At 35.9% G+C, this 6,110-nt stretch overlaps 1 long non-coding RNA gene across 1 annotated transcript in view; it reads left to right on the top strand.

The window, feature by feature from the left end:
* LOC106723815 overlaps nucleotides 1–6,110 on the top strand; it is a 22,878-nt gene that overhangs the window by 12,898 nt on the left and 3,870 nt on the right. Inside the window, exon 2 of the long non-coding RNA XR_001359541.1 lies at nucleotides 2,997–3,002. This is a non-coding gene — a long non-coding RNA (uncharacterized LOC106723815). The remainder of the gene's footprint in view (nucleotides 1–2,996; nucleotides 3,003–6,110) is intronic.

The following is a 6,110-nucleotide window of genomic DNA, read 5'->3' as shown; positions in this document are numbered from 1 at the left end:
GGTGGGGGGGGGGGGGGGGGAAGGTAGGGGGGGGGGGGGAAGGAGACATATGTACTACTCTTTGTAATATTTTAAAAAAAATTTTAAAAATATTTTTTATTGATTTTTTTTTTACAGAGAGGAATGGGGAAGAATAGAGAGTTAGAAACATAGATGAGAGAGAAACATCGATCAGCTGCCTCCTGCACACCCCCAACTGGGGATGTGCCCACAACCAAGGTACATGCCCCCTGCCAGAATTGAACCAGGGACCCTTCAGTCCGCAGGCCGATGCTCTATCCACTGAGCCAAACCGGTTAAGGCACTTTGTAATATATTAAGTAATAATAATAAAAAAAGAATAGGTACTCAATAAATAGTTATTGAATGACTCAAAAAAATAAATGGTGTTGGGAAAATTGGACAGATACATGCAAAAAAAAAAAAATGAAACTAGACCAGCAACTTACACCATACACAAAAATAAACTCAAAATGGATAAAGGACTTAAACGTAAGACGGGAAACCATAAAAATACTAGAGGAATCCACAGGCAGCAAAATCTCAGACATATGTCAGTACCATTTCTTTACTTCTGTCAGAGAAGAATTAGATGCTGGAGAGTAATGAAAGCACAAGGGAAGGAGATTTCTAGAAAAGGCTTTTGGGTACATACATTGGTTCTCCACATTCTCCATCCATAAAGCATAAAAGAGCCAGATACTTTTCTTCAGCTGGCAACTTGGATGTCTTTTGTTGGAATAGAGACAAGGAGTAAATGGCACTCTCTCTATAGAAGGAAGGAAGGGAAGGGAGAGAAGGAAAAGATAAAGGCTACTTTTGAGGACTTTCCATTATAACATTTGATGATATGATGCTGCAGCATTGACTTTGTTTCTCAAACAGCAGCATTGTAAACACAGACTGTTTGAATAAAATTAGGTACCCTCTAGCCAATATGAATATAGGCTTTAATCAACATATAAAAGGGTTCAAAACACATCCAACTAAATTTAACAAATCAATAGGGAAAGGGTTCATTTTTATAAATGCTATTTAGGTAATGGCATCACCATGGGGAAAATTAACAAATCTACATCTCATATAATAATATATCACAATCAATAACAGAAATTAAAGTGTCAAGTATTTAGAAAAAATTAATTATTGGGGAATAAAGGGAGAAAATAGAGCACTTATTCAGGTACTGAGGGAGATAATGTTTGATTAAAGGAGGAAATAAATTACAAAAGGGAAGATAGGCAGTGTGATTGCACAAAATGTTAATACAACTGAAACATAAAACCAAGATAAAAGTTAAGCAACAAAATACACAATTATATTTAATGCATATAGTGACATTTCCAAAATATATTGAGTTTTTAAAACATTTGCATTAAGTTCACTGTGGACATTGCTAAAAAAATATTAAGAATCATTATATAAGATGAAACACTATTAGTAAATTAACATAGAAAAGAGTGTGCAGTCTTGCCAACAGTAAAAGAAGTGCAAATTAAAACAATGATGAAATGTTACATTATACTATACTTCTAAAATTAGCAACAGTAAAGGAACATTATTAAAACTAGTGATGAGACTATTTGAAGAAACTGAAACATTTATACATTCCTAGCGGCATTACAAATTACCTCAGTCAAATTGATGAACAATCTTGTAGTTTTTAGTGAGAGGCATAGAAATATTCATACCTTTTTACTAAATAGTCTCACTCCAGGGTATTTGTCTTAAGGATATAATTCAGAAGGAAAGTATTACATGTTATTTATTATCATAGAAAACTGGATATATCCCAAAACAGCCATTAATAGAGAGATAGTTATAAAATTATGGTACTTTAATAGTATTGCTTGCAACCAATGAAAATGATAAATATGGTTATTGAGATACATGAAAAATTATATACAAAATATTAAATAAAATATTTTAAGTTAAATAAAAACAAATTATAAGAGCTGGTGTTAAGAAGATCTGAAAGGGCTAGAGCTGTTTATTCATATAACATATTAAAATTGACTCACTAGGACTCCCTTACCATGATGGAGCCTCATATTTAAGAGAGTCTCTTGGTAGTTGAGCATGTTAGGAACAATAGAGATGATGGAAATAGAACATTCAATAAAAGTTGAGGAGGGAAACAGATATAAGAAATCTCAGAAAGAGAACAGCCATATTGATTAATACTACACAAAAATAACAGAGGAGAGGGCCCTGTGAAGTTAGAAAGTCTATCTGCTTTATGCCTCTTTCTAAAAGTTGAGTCAAACTAAATTCACATTAAAATGAGCTACAGGAATGTATCAAGGCAAAATCTCATTTAAAGTTACTATAGAAAAAGATAATAAGGAGCAAAATAATATTCTTTATACCATGAAAACACATCAGAAGACATAGCTTAAAGACAGATAAAAATTGTTATGCATTAAAAAAATCAAAATGTATTATGAATATGATAGAAGATATGAAATAATAGTATAAATCAGATTTAGAAAAACTCATGAATAAGGGTCCCAACTCACAAAAGAATTAGAGATAGCAGAAAAAATGAATTTTAGAAATGAAGAATAAACTAAATGAAATACAAGGGTGAATAAACATAACAAATAATGCCTTAAGAGAAAGAGAAGATTAAAAGAAAAATGTTATTTTAATTTTATTTTTACCTCGGCAGTTGTAAACATTATAAAAAGTTTCCTGTCACCATCTTTATTTATTATACTTTGTGATAAAAACACTTAATATAAGATGTACCCTCTAAGCAAATTAAAAAAAAATAAATAAATGAAGAGATGAAATAACTTTAGTGAAAATAGTACATATGGAAGGCAAGAAAGGAAGATCCAACATACCTGAAGAATACCGAGCAAGGGAACAGAACACACACACACACACACACACACACACACACACAGACATGTACATTGAAAAGACATGACCTAGCCAGTTTGACTCAGTGGATAGAGCGTCAGCCTGCAGACCAAAGGGTCCCAGGTTAGATTCCGGTCAAAGGCACATACCTTGGTTGCAGGTTCCTCCCAGGTCTGGGCCCTGGTCAGGGCTCTTGCAGGAGGCAACGAATCAATGTGTTTCTCTCACATCGATGTTTCTCTCTGTCTTTCCCTCTCTCGTCCACTCTCTAAAAATCAATGGAAAAATATTATTGGGTGAGGATAAGAAAGAAAGAAAGAAAGAAAGAAAGAAAGAAAGAAAGAACAACTCACTGTGTACCTAAGAATATTGACCCAGAACGACAAACACTAGGAATAGGTTCTAATAAAATCACTGAACTTTAAAGTAAAATAATTTTTTAGGCATCTTTGATAAAGAGAGCAAGGCTTATAAGAAAAAATTGAATCAGATGTAATCTGACTTTTTAACAACAAAGTTTTAAGCCACAACAGAATTGAGTAATATTTTTAAGATACTCAAGGAAAGAAAATGTGAGCCAAGAAATTTATATCCAGGAACACCAACTTTCCAGTATAGAGGGCACAGATAAATTATTAACATCTAAGATCTAAAATAATATTGATATAAGCACATCTTGAGGAAATAATGGAGAATTATCTTTAGATAGCCAAAAGATCTCTCTATATATCTATAAATATAACAACATAAGGATGAGTTGTGAGCATAAAATATATAGATACTCCAAGAATTAAGTCTAAGTGAGAGTTAAAAGGGAGAGAATATGGAATGGCTATATGATGAGGCATTGTAGATATAGTACAGCCATTAAACACATGGGAGAAGAAAGGGGTTAGTACATCCAAAATGTTTAAACTATTCAATAATACTAGAGGCCTGATGCACAAAAAATTGTGCAAGAGTAGGCCTTCCTTCCCCTGGCTGCCGGCACCGGCTTCCCTCTGGCACCCGGACTTGGGCTTCCCTCCTCCAGCCACTGGCAGGCACCCAGGACCTGGGCTCCTTCCCTCCTCCAGCCACCTGCAGGCACCTGGGACACAGTCTGTCTTCCCTCTGGCCCGGCTTCATCAGGAAGGATGTCTGGAATGACGTCAGAAAGACAGCCAGTCTAATTAGCATATTACCCTTTTATTATTATAGATTGGTGGAGGCAGTAATTGTAGTGTTATGCTGATATTACTATGTGTGTTATATGGAAAAAGCAAACAAATAATTTTGGAATATTGTAAGTCATGTATTCATAATAGAGCTAATATTGCCCCCAAGAGAACAAAAAATCATTATTGTCCAGTGAAAATCTGACAGAGTTCACCTAGTGCAAAAAGCCTCTTCCCTGAGGGTGTTTGTTGAAAATGTTTGCGGACAACTGTTTAACTTTTATTCTGACTGAGGTAGTAAAATGGGCCAAATGATTCACTAATACAAAAGCCAAAAAAGAAAATTTATGGAATGGGATGTCAGTAGGGACTTTGAAAAGCTCCCAACATATTCCTGAACATCTAGAAGGACACACTCATTTGTAGGGCTGTGCACACTCAGTAAAGACATGAAAAGTCCCTAAACTGTCATTGCAGACTGGCATTCATTATTTGACAAGGAAGAAATGAAGGTTAAGGTGTAGTTGCAAACTACTTGGCTGAGTGTTGAAAGAATTCTCCAACAGGCACAAAGAGCCTCCTGGTAAATACTGAGATACTAACTGGTTCCAGGCATTTAAGGAAATTTTTGTCTACTCATTAACTGATCATATGCTAACCTAGCAGAGACTGCAGTGACTATACATAACAAAGAACACAGACTGCAGAATTAGTTCAGAAATTGCACCAAACAAAGGGCAATAACAACAATAAACTGTGGTGATGATTGCAAAGCTTTGTGGATATACTAAAAAAATCACTGAATGCCATACTTTAAAATGATTAATTTTATGATATGTGAATTATATAAAAAATCATTACACTCATATGTGGAATCTAATGAAGCAAATAAGCTGATGGACAAAATAGATCCAGAGGCATAGAAGCATGGAACAGACTGATGAATCTCAGAGGGAAGGTGGGTGGGGTGGAGGGGAAGAGATTAACCAGGGATTTTATGTGCATACTAGAGGCCCAATGCACAAAATTCGTGCAAGGGGCTTGGCCCCTGTCACTGAGGTAGCCACCCCTTCCTCGGCCCCTGCCCGCTGTGGCGGCCGCCTCTGACTCAGACCTCACAGCCCTGGCTTCATCCAGAAGGTCGTCTGGAAGGACATCTGGTCTAATTAGCATATTATGCTTTTATTATATAGGATAAGTATAGCCCATGGACAGAGACAATAGTGTGGTGAAGGCCTGGGGGGTATAGGGTGAAGGGGGTCATTGGGGAAAAAAGGGGACATCTGTAATACTTTCAACAATAAAGATAAATAAAAAATTAAAATAAATTAAAAAATCATTCCAGTCCATAAATTAAAGCAAGATGATAGAATATGATCAGTTTGAAATTAGTGGATGCTAACAAGAGAAAAAAAGAAAACTGGAGACAGATCATGACCTGAATCTACCAGGATATGCAGAGGAACATGTTGAAATGTACTATGAGTATGCAGTCAGCAACATGCAGACAATACAGAACTCTGCAGGCAAAACAGCATGAATTCTTTGGCACATATATAGTAGAGCATATAAATGGATGGAGGGAGAGCCTATAGAGTAAAGTAAGTGAATTAAGCCAGTCATAGAAAGACAGATACCATATGATCTCACTAATATGTGGAATTAAATGAACAAAATAAACTGACAAACAAAATGGAACCAGAGGCATGGATACATGGAACAAACTGGCAGGTGCCCGAAGGGATGGGTTGGAGGTGACTGGATAAAGAAGGTGAAGGGATTAGCTAAAGAACACTGGAGAGCATTATGCTAAGTGAAATAAGCCAGTCAATGAAAGAAAAATACCACATGATCTCACTCATTTATGGATAATTAAGACCATTATAAACTGATGAACAAAAATAGATACAGAGGCAGAGCAACATCGAACAGACTGTCAAACTACAGCGGGAAGGCCAGGGAGAATTGGGGGGGTGGGTAAGAGATCAACGAAGGACTTGTATGCATGCATATAAGCATAACCAATGGACACAAGACACTGGGGGGTATGGGAGGCTAGGGGAAGGTCAAGGGGAGAAAAAAAAA

Source organism: Myotis brandtii, unplaced genomic scaffold (genome assembly GCF_000412655.1).
Source record: "Myotis brandtii unplaced genomic scaffold, ASM41265v1 scaffold654, whole genome shotgun sequence".
NCBI classification, from domain to species: domain Eukaryota; kingdom Metazoa; phylum Chordata; class Mammalia; order Chiroptera; family Vespertilionidae; genus Myotis; species Myotis brandtii.
The sequence above is the reverse complement of the archived record's forward strand: the minus strand, read 5'-3'. Positions and strand labels throughout refer to the sequence as shown.